General features: G+C 42.9%; 1 protein-coding gene across 4 annotated transcripts in view; it reads right to left on the bottom strand.

Annotated features, from left to right (window-relative positions):
- DTNB (dystrobrevin beta) overlaps positions 1 to 14,796 on the bottom strand; it is a 326,819-nt gene that overhangs the window by 85,913 nt on the left and 226,110 nt on the right. The gene's annotated exons all lie outside the window — the stretch shown is intronic.

Below are 14,796 nucleotides of genomic sequence, written 5' to 3'. Positions count from 1 at the left end.
AACATTAAGCAGGTGCATAAGTCTTGCAAGACCAAGCACTTAATTTGCAGAAGAATTTGGTGCTCACAGAGCTAAAGACTGTAATAGGTTAACACTTGAACTCTGCGGAGTCTGTTTTAAGCAGGAAGTGAAAGGCTGTAGAAAGGCTGCCACCCTGTTAACTTTCCAATTTATTGGCTACTCTTAGGAGAACTGTTGCATTGAGTTCCTCCTCAGAACAAAAACAGCTAAAATATTAGCACTATGAACAATCAACAATCCCTCATGCAATGGATTAAAAATTGACTAAACTATAGATCTCAAATTATAAGTGTTAATAGTAATCACCAGTGTGGGACTCTGCAGGAATCAGTTCATGACCAACTCTCCAATATTTTTATCAGCGATGTGGAAGTATAAAATCTGTGTCGTTTACAAAAATTTTACTAGCAAAGATCAGTGGAATAACAAATGAGGATAAGGACAGATCATTTATACAGAGTGGGCGCAGTCAAACACGCCAGGATGCTCTGCTCAGGGCACCCAGAACTGTAAGCCACTGTTACCCCTCTGCCTTAGTAAGAGAGAGCTTTGCTGGGGCTTAAACTGTGAGACAGCTCCTTGTCACACCAATCTGTCTGGCCCATCAGCACACTCCCTGAGACTCTGCACACCTTTCCCTTGCCTTGTAGGTAACAATCAGTGAACCCAAGTTCCCAAGAAACATCTCTCTGCAGTGTCCAGTCCCTCTCATTGGGCACTCTCAGTAATCATTACGTTTGCTGTCTCCAAAGACCGAGCACACACACCAGTCTGTTAGTTTAGCTGAGGCCCCACACTTTACTTCAATATACCACACTGAGATGATTTAGAGTAAAACTAAGTTTATTAATAAAGAACATAGATTTAAGTCATACCAAGGGAGAATAAAAGAGATAGAAAAGGGTTACAAACTAAACAAAAAGAACACACTTTCCAGTGCCTAAAATGTAAATCTAGGGAGCCATGCCTTTGCCTAACACAGTTTCTCACTTGTATCAAACTACCACTAGCCCCAGCCCTCCAAGCAAGAGAATCCACCATTCACAGAATCAGAGGGTGCTGTCTCCTTTGGCTACTAAGTGATGGATAACTAGAATGTCTTTTTGCTCCCCTTACATTTTCCAAAATCTACTCTCTTTGCCTCAAGATCCAGGAAGTCCTCCTGGGGGTTCAGACTCCACTGTGAGATGATGCCCTGTAGGTTTATAAGTGGAAGAGGTGGACTGATTGACACATGCACCAGGTCAGAGTAACAGAACTGATTCACCCAAGATGGAGTTATCAATATCACCTGAACTCCGTCCTGGAAAATCTTTCTTGGGACTCTTGGGATTAACAGAACAGAGGGAAAAGTGTAAAAATGTTCTTTCCCCATTGAATTAGAAGTGTGTCTGACAGGGATCTGGAGCTTGCTCCACTTCGGGAGCAGAACACCGGAACCTTTGTGTTCACATTGGTAGCAAATAGGTGTACTGTGGGTACTTCCCATTTTAGGAATACCTGATCTAAGACTGTGTCTTTCAATTCCCATCCGTGATTGATGGAGCTCCTTCTGCTAAATCATTCTGGGCACTTGGAAGATGCAGGGCCACTAAGTTGATCCAATGCTGTATGCACCAGATCACAGGTGTATTGCTTCCTGACATAATGGGGATGCCTCTGCTCCCCTGACAGTTTATATATGCAGAGCTGTTGTGTTCTCTGTCCCATTATATGGATTACTCAACTGAAGCAAAGACCACAACTAGAAACAGCAACAATGAGAGCTCTGTCTTTCCTCCCTTACACTAATCCTGCAGTTAAGGCACTAGGCTGAGCCTCAGGGAGCCAAATTTTCTGCTAGTGTAAATTGGCTTACATGAGCAGCATCTAGCAACTTCCTGTGAGACCGTAAGCCACTCACTTAAGGAGCTATGGGATCACACACTTTGTTATTTTTGTAGGCTGACCTTCTTGCATACACTGGGGGTTCATCCCTTCCTCCCTCCTCCTTCTAGCAACCTTTTATGTACTTAGACTCCTATCATATCCCCCACTCAGAATTCTCTTCTCCAGACTAAACAAACCCAATTTTTTCAATCTTCCCTCACAGGTCATGTTTTCTAGACCTTTAATCATTTTCATTACTCTTCTCTGGACTTTCTCCAATTTGTCCACATCTTTCTGAAACATAGTGCCCAGAACTGGACACAATTCTCCAGTTGAAACCTATCAGCATGGAGTAGAGATGAAGAATTACTTCTCGTGTCTTACTTACAACACTCCTGCTAATACATCCCAGAATGATGTTTGCTTTTTTTGCAAAAATGTTACAGTGTTGACCCATATTTAGCTTGTGATCCACTATGACCCCCAGATTCCTTTCCACAGTATTCCTTCTGAGGCAGTCATTTCCCATTTCGTATGTGTGGAACTGATTGTTCCTTCCTAAGTGGAGCACTTTGCATTTGTCCTTATTGAATTTCATCCTATTTACTGCAGACTATTTCTCCAGTTTATCCAGATCATTTTGAATTATAATCCTATCCTCCACGGCACTTGCAACCCCTCCTAGCTTCATATATCTCTGTGGTTCTGCTGAAGTTGTGATTCTGCTAACCAGATGCCTGGGGCACTGTGTCCCCCATTTCCCACTCTTGTTTTTTTGTTTTTCACCAAAATCACTATGGTTCTGCCCATTGATGCCTAAAATATTTCCTAACATTTTGGAATCTAGTAGATGTGGTGTTCAAGTTATCACATTACATCTAAACAGAGAAATTCCATCAATTTGAGCGTAAGCACCTTGCAATCTCAGCCAATGATAAAGTAGACAAGGAGCCAGCAGCTTCTGGAATTTTCACCAGTGCTTTGTCTGGCCATGCCCTGAGGTTAGCAATGTGTGAATTTGAAGAGAGAAGCCTAATTTAGACATAGTCTTGAATTCTGCAGTCCATGAGGTTTTTTTTTTTGCTTTTGTTGCTAGCGACAAAAGGGAAAACAGAGTGCTTGAAGTAAAATGTTTCAGACATTCTGTATGCGGATTCATTTTACACTAACCTCCTAGAATGTTCTGGATCTTTGTAGAATCTCATTGAGCCTTTCACACTTTCCGAGAACTACATTTTACTTGAGCCTCTTAGAATGTTGTTAGCTATGCCGCGGCGGGTATATAAGGGATGGGGCATCACCAGTCAGTCAGTGAGATATAAGAACAAAGTGAAGTGAAGTGAGAATCCAGCTGTGATATTGTGAACCTTGTTTCACTGTGTAATTGTGAAAGTGTACTTGTGTTTTAAGACTTGAAGAGTGTAAGTAGCGACTAATAAAGGACATATTTAATGGGACTCCAGAGACATTCATCGAACCCCTATCTACATAACAACATAAAAGAAATGAGACGCCAGAGATATCAATCAAACCCCTATCTACGCAACAACATAAAAGAAATACTGTTACTTCGGATTTGAAGATGCCATCGCTGCTGCCAAAGAAATGGTGGAAAACTTAGGAGTTCAGCTTGTCTTCAAGGAAACTCGTATTCATTGGAAGAAGAGACAGTTTGGTTACGAGGACAGAGATGAGATGTTGGGAAGCTCAGAAGAAAAATTCAAAAGAGTTATTTGGTCACTTGTGGACACGGCTCTAATGTCCATCAAAGAAGGGTTTTTTTTTTTGTATAACCTAGTGCTATAGGAGCTCTAAATAGATACCTTAGTAAACTGCTGGAAGACAGGAAAACACTCTTGAACAATTGTATAGAGCTTTATCAGATGCGGACTCATGGGGAATGTCTGGATGTCAATGATAAAGACTTCTGTCAAATTGGATAACAGCCATCACGTTTTGCACATGGAAAGCAGTCTCCACGACAAGCTCTCCAGTTCATCCATGATGCAGAACTGAAGGACAATTCTCCTAATGTGTGGATGGCTTTGAGGATTCTGCTCATGTTGCCAGTCACAGTTTTAAGTGGTGAGCGCAGCTTTTCGAAGCTCAGGCTCGTTAAAATATATCTTCGATTGACGATAGCTGACGAGAGACTGACATTGCTTGCTATTTTATCACTTGAAAAATGTCATTGGCCAGTCTTTGGATCTCTGATGCTATGCTTCAGTTTGTAAGGGCAAAGATGGGTGTAAAGAAATGGGTGTAAAAGAACTCATAACCTTGGGTGGGTACATAATACTTTCGCCCAGCCTTTTTTCAAGTGGGGGAAAGGATGTAGGGGTCTGCCCCAGACCTTTAACTGGGTCCATAATGGGCTTCTTGAGAGGCAGGGCTATTCTGGAAAGACCTGCAGTGGCTAAAATATTGATCCAATAAAGTTAAATGGGCTGCTATTTATAGGGAAAAACTCTCTGGATGAGGCAGAAGAGAAAACATCTTCCTAGGTCTCATGTATGAAATGGGAATTCAGACTGCCACAAAGGAAAGCTATATTTTCTCTAGCCAGATTTTTTTCTCTCCGTATTTTCCATTCTGTGAGAAAGCTCCTGGGAATGGCTAGACTGCATCTCTGAGTGGAGTTTTCTAACAGCTCCAGCATGGTATATATTTTAATCAGCATACTCTAACTACATAAAAGACTGTCACTCTTAAACAGCATGAACTATGTGGAGCATTTGACATTCTTATCCACAGATGCACATTTGAGTTCTAAACATCCAATGTGTAGTGCATATGCATTTATTTTTCCTCTGGGGCTGCAACAGTGTTCTCACTAACTGGAAATTCCTTAGCAGTTGCTTTGATTAGCAGTTCAGTAGGGTAGCATGTTTTCACCTCTCCTTGATCAATCACTGATCTAAGAGGAAAGTAATCCCTAAAACATTTCCCTATCACCTAGTCTGTGATGTAGCATTCTCTGTGTGGTTGGCAGGAAGCCGATGGTTATCTATAGAGACCACATTGCATTAGAATGTTAGAATTTACATGAGGCATGGGGATTTGAAATGATGTCGTCATCTGCTCCCTCTAGTTTAGAAGCCTTCAGATTGTTTTCTACTATGTGCCATTTAATGAACTCTAGATTATCCTGTGCAACCATCTCAAATTGAAGTAATTCCTCAGAACACACATTACTTCAGCCAGAGGGAGCATTCCCTAAGGCAAAAGGATTTTGAAACATGGTTGAGGAACTAGGAAATTCATTTGTCAATGCATAACCTGGTGCATGCACTTCCCAAACACTACCGCCAGTATGTGCCGATGATGGAATGCACATGTGCAAATCCCATTTAGACACTGCCACTTTCATGTGAAAGAGACAGAATTTATCCCAATGCGTGCAGGCATTACTGCTTGAAAAGTATGTAAATCCAAATGCCTCCACCTGACCCCAGAAAGCCAGTGCAGCTCACTGCAAGGAGTTACTGAGGGGGGATTTGATAGCAGCCTTTAACTACCTGAAAGGGGGTTCCAGGGAAGATGGAGCTAGGCTGTTCTCAGTGGTGGCAGATGACAGAACTAGGAGCAATGGTCTCAAGTTGCAGGGGGAGGTCTAGGTTGGACATTAGGAAAAAGTTTTTCACTAGGAGGGTGGTGAAGCACTGGAATGGGTTACCTAGGGAGCTGGTGGAATCTCCATCTTTGGAGGTTTTTAAGCTGCAGCTTGACAAAGCCCTGGCTGGGATTACTTAGCTGAGATTAGTCCTGGTTAGTCCTGCTTTGAGCAGGGGGTTGGACTAGATGACCTCCTGAGGTCCCTTCCAACTTTATGATTCTATCTCACTTCAGTGAAAATTTCTCATATCTTGGAGGGATGCAGAGGACACAAGGAACAAACCAAATATAGGACCAAAGAGACAATTCCCACCTCCTATACACAGCCCATTTGTACAAGTAAAAGTCATGGAAGCAATGAGGGCCACCCATGTGACTCTGCCCATCTTGCCACTCCTACCCAGTGAGAGAAAATACATATGCTAGGACTCCATGTAACATTGTGTATTCACACCTCCTTTGAAGAAGACACTTAACAAAGGGAAGGCTAAGGGGAGACTTGATTACAGTCTATAAGTATCTGCTCAAGGAACAAATATTTAATAATGGGCTCTTCAATCTAGCAGAGAAAGTTCAAACATGGTCCAATGGTGGGATGCTGAAACTAGACAAATTCAGACTGGAAATAAAGTGTACATTTTTGACAAGGGGTAATTAACCATTGGAACAATTTACCAAGGGTGATGGTGGATTCTCCATCACTGACAACTTTTAAACTAAGATTGGATGTGTTTCTAAAAGATATACTCTAGGAATTATTCTGGGGAAGTTCTCTGGCCCATGTTATTCAGGAGGTCAGACGAGATGATCACAGTGGTCTCTTCTGGCCTTGGACTCTATGGTCACAGATGATCTTGCCAGTCTTTGAAAGAGCGCATTACTTTGTCAGTTTCAACTGCAAAAAGGCTGCACACCTCAAATGGCAAGACGTAAATAGAATTTTGGGCCTCCCTAGTGGAAAACGGTTTGAATCCTTGTGAAAGCCCCCGGTATCAGAGGTTTTCCCTCTTCAAAGTAGGCATCAAAGAGCCAGGAGTCTACCAAAGAAATCTGGTTGGGTTCAAGAGTGCCTCATTATTAGGTAATGTCACCCTTCCTGGCACAGCTGCCTGCAGGATATCTAGGAGCCTATGGAGTTCCCCTGAATGACCTCTGTTTGTACATCCAGTGCCAAGGCAACCCTCTGCATGAGGTCCTGAAAGGTCTTATAATCATCTTGGACTGGAAAGGATGATTCAGATACTATTGCCTCATCAGGTGAGGAAGATAATATATAAAGGGGTATCTGCTGCCCTTCCTCTTGTAGGTCCAGGTCTGAAGTTCCCAAGTTGGTGACATGGTCAGCAATTAGAGGTCCCTGACTGCCATGTATGCCTGAGGAGTTAACAGTACTGATAGTAGAGATGCAGCCATCACTGGTACCACATGCACTAAGGTTAATGCCGTTGGTGACGGGGCCACTGATACCAGAGTTGTAGATGGTATGGTGGGTACTGGACTCAACTGTAGGGATGGGGTTGGCATCAAAATCAACTGTACCAGTGTTGAGTGCAACAGTTTAAATGGTACTGCGGAGTGGCACTTGGGGGCTCTTGCTCTTATCTCAGTCCTGGAAGGCTTATGAGAGCCCTTATCAGCTGAAATACGATGGCTGGAGTCCCTATGACAGGTTGAAAAGCCTTGTTGGGTCTCACAGTTTCTGCTTCCAGAGAAGTGGAAGTCTTGGTGGCCTTGGAAGATGGTCCCAGGAAAGGGAAGTGATGCCTTTTTCCTCTGTAGGACTTCAGGAGGTTTTCCCCCTTGAGAGAGCCAGGAAGGGAAAAAGGAGCACTTGTTCAGTCCTGTAACAGTCCAGATCCAAAGCTGGAGGCATGGATTTCTCCAAGAGGTGCTCAGAAATGTCTCAGAGGATTTCTGTGTACTCCTAGTAAAGGAATTGCAGGTGCTGCACTTATTCCTTACATGCCCTTAACCGAGACAAATGAGGCAATGAGTATAGCCATCATTAATGGGCATAACGGCCTCACGTAAAGGGCAGTGCTTAAATTCTGGGGATGTCTGCAGAGTAGTGTGGTAATGAAGTACCACTCCAGGAATACAAAGAAAGAAAAGACTACAAACCTAACACTATCTATTTACACTAAGGCTTGGTCTACACTTGAAAGTTATGTCAGCATAGCTATCTTGGTCAGAGATGTGAAAAAACCACAACCCTGACTGACATAGCTATGCCAACAAAACTGCCAGTGTAGGTGCAGCTGTGTCAATGGAAGAGTGCGTCTGTCAACGTAGCTAACTTTGTTCAGGGACATGGTGTTCGAACACTGACAGAAAATCCCCTTCTGTCGGTATGTGTTCGGTCTACACGGGGGGGCTATGCTGACATAGTATATGTTTACTACACTATGGAACTTAAGTCCTAAACTAACATTAAAACTATTTACATAGGAAAAGTGTGCTGACAAGCTAGAAAAAACTGAGAGCTTGATGTGTCACTCGGAGCTTCAACTTAGTCACAGGTGGTGAGTCAGAATTGAGAGTGGTTAGGCTGACCCTGCATCAGTTGATGCTATTGACTTAAAGGTCTGCAGCTTGAGCGCATTGGGTACACGCACACATCTGAAGTGGAATAGATATGTGCAGTTTCTTGACAGAGAACCCTATTTGCATATAGCAAAAAAAGCCTAACTGACCCAATCCATCGAACTTCATAGGGGCTTTCCTTCTCAACTGGTTGTCCCCTAAGCATAAGAACAGCCATACTGGGTCAGACCAATGGTCCATCAATCCCAGTATCCTGTCTTCTGACAGTGACCAATGCCAGGTACTTCAGAGGGAATGAACAGAACAGGTAATCATCAAGTGGTCCATCCTACTGGCCATTCCCAGCCTACGGCAAACAGCAATCCCTGCCTATCCTGGCTAATAGCCATTGATGGACCTATCTTCCAGGAACTTATCTAGTTCTTTTTTGAACTCCGTTATAGTCTTGGCCTTCACAACATCCTCTGGCAAGGAGTTCCATAGGTTGATGGTGCATTGTGTGAAGAAATACAGTAGAACTTCAGAGTTATGAACTGACCAGTCAACCACACACCTCATTTGGAATTGGAAGTACGCAATCAGGCAGAAGCAGAGACCAAAAATAAATCAAATACAGTATAGTACTTTGTTAAATGTAAACAATGAAAAAAATAAAGTGAAAGTAGCATTTTTTCTGCATAGTCTAGTTTCAAAGCTGTATTAAGTCAATGTTCAATTGTAAAACTTTTGAAAGAACAACCCTAACGTTTTGTTCAGAGTTACAAACCACCTCCATTTCCAAGATGCTCATAACTCTGAGGTTCTACTGCACTTACTTTTGTTCATTTTAAACCCGCTGCTTAGTAATTTAATTTGGGCACCCCTTAGCTTTTGTGTTATGAGAAGGAGTAAATAACACTTCCTTATTTAGTTTTGCCACACCATTTATGATTTTATAGACCTTTATCATATCCCCTTTTAGTCATCTCTTTTCCAAGCTGAAAAGGCCCAGTCTTACTAATCTCTTTGAATATGGAAGCTTTTCCATACCCCTAATCATTTTAATTGCCCTTTTCTGTACCTTTTCCAATTCCAATATATCCTTTTTGAGATAGGGTGACCAGATCTGCACACAGTATTCGAGATGTGGGCATACCATGGCTTTATAAAGAGGCAATGATATTTTCTGTCTTAAGCAGATCAGGTGGAGAAGATATAAGGCAGTGAGAGAAGCCAGTCTTTAAGGGATAGACATCAGCAGCCCTTATTGGAAACTGGCCCCTAGTTTCTGACTCCTGTGTGGCTGAGGTGATCACACAACATGGCCAAGAACCCAGAGATACATAGGGATAAAATGGTTCTGAAGATCTCCATACATTAGCAGCACAATGTACCTGCTATGGATGGAAATGAGTAAGGCCAGGAAACTGACCCCCTAGTATGGTCTGAAGTGGTAGAGCTTGTAAGGGAATGAGGGTCTGTGGTACAAAAGTGCCAGAGAATCCTAGCCTAGGCAAGACCAGTGCCAGAGCTCTTGAGTACGGAGGCTTAATATATCAATAAAGTAGTATTGGTGTTTAACCCTGGAACGCAATGGCAGGGTGTAGTGGTCTCTTGCGCTTGAGTGGGGAGGGAGGCCATTGGGCCTCACTACAGGCAGACAGTAATTGGTAGTCTATGGGGGATCTCTGGCCCTCTGCGGGGACGGGGCACAGCACAAACAGTCTTTGGTCCACAGCCTCCTTGCTGGGACAGATGGCAATTAACAGTTTGAGGCTCCACAGTCTTCTGGCTAGGATAAGCCAGCAACACAGCACAGGCCTTTCAGCCAAAGGGGGAGTTCGGCGGCCAACCCAGGGATGGGATCAGTGGTGGGGGGTAGGGGAACCCAGGCCCATCCTACTCCCCCGGGTCCCAACCCAGAGCCCTAAGAGTGGCAGACAGTTCTGTCACTGGATCAGCGGGGATCCTCCTGAAAAACAGTGACTAAAGTCTCGTTCTCCTGGGCTACTTCCTACCATAGTCTGGGTTGTATGGCTCTGTAGTCCAAATATCCTCTATCTCCTCACGGGACTTGGCAGCTGGCAGTTCCCACAGCTCCTCACGGCACTTGTCTGGCAGCAGTCCCTCAGCTCCTTGGGGTATCCAAGGGCACAGCTCCATTTGAGGCCTAGTCTGGGATCCTGTTGAAATCCCAGATCCCTGGAAGAGGTATCTGCTCCCTCCAGTGCTTCAGCACCAACTGAGCTCCAGGGCTCTCCTTTTATACTTCCTGTCCCATCCCGAGACTTCTGGTGAGGGGGGCAGGGCAGATTTAGCTCCGCCCACCAGAGGGAGTGTAGTGGTCCCTCTCTCTCTAGTTCGGAGGGAAGCCAGTCCGCCTCACTACACAGGGAAATAAGCAATCTCATCAACACTGATGAGGGCACAACTGGCATTTGTTCCTCTTTCCTGGTGCTAGAGGGAACACTGGCAAGAGTGAGTGCTGAATCTTCTACAGTTCTGAGGAATCTGACTCAGAGTTATCACCTGCTTCATCCTCGCTCAGCACGAGGAACTGTCCTGAGCTGCCCATTTTAATAAAGAGGATTTTTCTTCCACATTTTAATAAAAAGGAAAACAAGAGTAATCTAGTCAAAACCTCTCCAGAGCCAACATGGATAAAACCAGGATGTAAGAGCACCAACTGGGTTGATTACATGTCAGGAGCTGTGCTTGCAGCATTCCAGCAAATAAACTATGATTATCAAAGAGAGAAGATGCACTGATTTAAGCAATAGGTTACATACTACAGTTAATAGCGCTGCAATTTCATATTTGAGTTCTTTCAGAACTCTTGGGTGATACCATCTGGTCCTGATGACTTATTACTGTTTAATTTATCAATTTTTTCCAAAACCTCTCTAACTGATACCTCAATCTGAGACGGTTTCTCAGTTTTGTCACCTAAAAAGAATGGCTCCGGTAACATCGGCAACAATAACCGAACTCCAGTACACAGATGATTGTGCTGTAGTTGAACACTCAAAGGAGGATCTACAAACAGCCCTTAACTGCTTCTCTGAAGTTTACAAAAGCTTAGGGCTAAAACTGAACATCGGCAAAAGAAACGTTTTCCACCAGTCAATCATCAGACCCAGCAAGGAAAATCTACATTGTCAGAGAGGAACTGGAAAATGTAGAACACTTAATCTACTTTGGCAACCATCTCTCATAGAGGGCAAAGATAGACATCAAGATTCTGCACAGAATCCACTGTGCCAGCCTTGCCTTTGGCAGACTGTTTTGCCGGGTATTCAACAACCATGACATCAGAACACCTACTAGACTTTTAGTTTACAAAGCGGTGGTAATCCCAACTCTCCTCTACCATTGCAAGACTTGGATGACCTACAGAAAACACCTGAAAAACCTGGAACTCCAACACCAGCACTTTCTCCGGAAGATCCTCCACATAAAGTAGGAGGATCGCCACACTAATGTCCGTGTCCTCACAGAGGCCAACATCTTCAGTGTTGAGGCCCTTATTATCCAGCACCAGCTGAGGTGGAGTGAGCACAGTGTGCGCATGACTGATGCGCGCCTACCAAAACATTTTCTGTACACCCAACTCACCAAAGGAGAAAGGAAACAGGGAGGCCAAAAAACCCCCAAAACAGTTTAAAGGCACCCTCAAGACAAACATTAAGATGTGGTATTGACATCACACACTGAGAGATAGTAGCCCAAGATAGAAATAACTGGTGAAGACTTTTCAGAGAAGAACAGACCACTTTTGAGAAAAATTGCCTCGCCCTGGTACCAGAAAAATGCCAGAAAAGAAAGGACAGACAACTGTCATGCAGCAATCGTGGCCCAACTCTGCCTTCCAACACCACCTGCAAAGTCTGTAAAACGAGTCTTCGGCTCAAGGATTGGATTCCTCAGTCACCAAAGGACCACAGAAAATAAAACCCATGAATGAAATCATCCTTGACCACCGAGGGATCACCAACACCTTTTTAGTTAGAAACTTTTTGCTATTATCTAGCCTAAATCTCCCTTGATGCATCTTAAGACCATTACTTCTTGTCCCACCTTCAGTCGACATTGAGAAGAACTGATCACTGTCTTCTTTATAATAGCCCTTAACCCATTTGACTGTTATCAGGTCCCCCCTCACTCTTCTTTTCTCAAGATTAACATGACCAGTTTTGTTTTGTTTTTAAACTTTTCCTCATAGGTCAGGGTTTCTAAACCTTTGATTGGTTTTTGTTCTCCTCTGGATTCTCTCTAAATTGTCCACATCTTTCCTAAAATGTGGTGCCCAGAACTGGACACAGTACTTCAGCAAAGGCCTTACCAGTGCTGAGTACAGCAGGACAATTACCTCCCATGTTTTACATACAATACTCCTGTTAATAAACCCCAGAACGATATTAGCCTTTTTTGCAACAGCATCACAGTGTTGACTCATTTTCAATTTGTAATCCACTATAACCCCTCGATCCTTTTTGGTAGTTTTACCAACTAGTCAGTTATTTCCCATTTCGTAGCTGTGTATTTGATTCTTTCCTTTGTAACCGTAGTACTTTGCACTTGTCTTTATTGAATTTTATCTTGTTGATTTCAGACCAATTCTCTATTTTGTCAAGTTCCTTTGTGTCTTCTGCAAATTTTACTACATCATTATTAGCCCCCTTTTCCAGATAATTAAATATATTTAATAATACCTGACCTAGTAAAGAACCTTTTGGCTCCCTGCTGTTAATCTTTTGCTACAATGAAAATTGGCCATTTATTCCTACTCTTTGTTTTCTGTCTCTTAGCCAGTTTTTGATCTATGACAATAAATTGCCTCTCACCACATAATGACTTAGCTTCTTTAGTAGCCTTTTGTAAGGTATCTTATCAAAGGCCTTTTGAAAGTCTAAATAACCTGTCAACCAGTTCTCTTTTATCCAGCTAAGCCACTTAATACCTGAGCTCCTTCAGAACTCTTGGATATACACCATCTGGACTGGGTGTCTTACTGGTTTTTAAATCATCAATTTGTTTCAGCACATCTTTTTCTGACACCTCCAATATCTGAAAGTACCTCACCTTTATTAATTTAGAATAGGTCAGGGATAGATGTCTTCTCAGCAGCTCCTTGGTGAAGACTGATGCAAAGAAAGTATTAAGCTTCTCAGCAACTTTAAGTTTTACACAAAGATTACTCAGAAATTCCCCATTTCCCACCAACAGAGAAAAGTCACTTAAATGCTATATATCACTACAGAAATACATGTGTGCGTAGTGAATGGTAAGACTTCAGAAAATTCAAATAAAAAGAGATTTACTTGACAGCCCGTCAAAGGGATAATGGGGAGCCGATGTTTCCATTTCTAGACTTTCAAACGTTTCTTTTTATTAAAGATCTACAAAAGAAAAATATCTGCTCATAACCCCTTTCAGGAATTCAGATCACTGTATGAAGGCAAACTGTTGGAACTAGTAAAAGAGCATACACACTGCTGAAGGAGGTGATGAGAGTATTTACACTGCCAGAGGTAGTAAGCAGCATTCATATTGCTAGAAAGTGTTCGAGCTATCTTATTCTGTGGCAGAGGAAATTCATACTATTCACTGAGTGGGAGTGGATAGTTATACTTTTGAAGATTTTTTGGGGACCAGGTGGGTCCTGAAATAATTCTGAAATGGTGGTGCGGTAGTCATACTGTTTGAGCTGGGGATGAAGGGGTATAGTGGAATACTGGTGCTTTGAGTGCAAGTCTCAATCAACTAACTCCGCACCAAGGAGCCCGGAGCTGGTCAGAGCAGGCCGTAGAGTGTCAATAATGCAGTTTTAGTTGTGAATGTTTAGAGCTACTTTTCAGGGTGGACAGGGGAGATATGCAGTAAGGAGTCTGTATAAACTGGAAATAAAGTCAGTCTTGCATTCACCCTGACCACACAGTGTACTGGGTATCTGTAATCTCTACAATTAAATGGGCAGGGAGCATGGCCATGTCATCTGGAAAATCTGATTCAATGCATCTGCAGGTGGCCTATGCTGTTGGTACTTTTATAGAACCCTGGCTATAATGCTAAGCAGATCTTTCCAGCTGAATACCTGGGGAAGGTTGTCAGTACAAACACTGCTTTCCTCCCATGGAGCTAGTGTGAAAAAAGCCAGATATTTATTAACCTTCATATATTCTTCCATTAAATCTCACTAAATTCTAACTTCTGCATATTCTTCATGGCAATTAATTCTGATGTAAAGGGCACACTGGCCAGGAGTGAGCAGGTGAGGCTGCAGGAACTAGAGTTCACTGCTGCTGAGCTGAAGAATGCGTACAGAGTCCCTGGCCTGATGGAAATGCTGAGAGAATTCACAAGTAAGTTCATGCTAATGCAGCAGGGTTCTCTGGGTTTCCTATCTGCAACCTCAAAATCACCCATGTTTTTCCAGTTCCTAAATCCACATGCCAGATTTCTCTGGGCTCTTCCAGATAAAGGTACTAAAAGTACTATAATACATAGACATCAAGAGTTATTACATAGTCCTGCCCTGAGTGCAGGGGACTGGAATAGACGACCTCTCAAGATCCCTCTATGATTCTATGTGCTGTGTAAGGAAGCTTTTCCTTTATCAATTTCAATTTTTTGCCTTTTTAATTCATTTCTCTTGCTCTGTCTGACAAAGTAAATAGTGACTGATCTCCATTCTCTGTAGCATGTGTTGCGTTATATGCCTTTATCATGTCTCCACCTATTTGTCCATTCTCTGCACTATGTAGGACT

Source organism: Emydura macquarii, unplaced genomic scaffold, assembly GCF_026122565.2.
Source record: "Emydura macquarii macquarii isolate MOO-44397 ecotype Brisbane River unplaced genomic scaffold, CSIRO-AGI_Emac_v2 contig_1300, whole genome shotgun sequence".
Taxonomy (NCBI): Eukaryota; Metazoa; Chordata; order Testudines; family Chelidae; genus Emydura; species Emydura macquarii.
The sequence above is the reverse complement of the archived record's forward strand: the minus strand, read 5'-3'. Positions and strand labels throughout refer to the sequence as shown.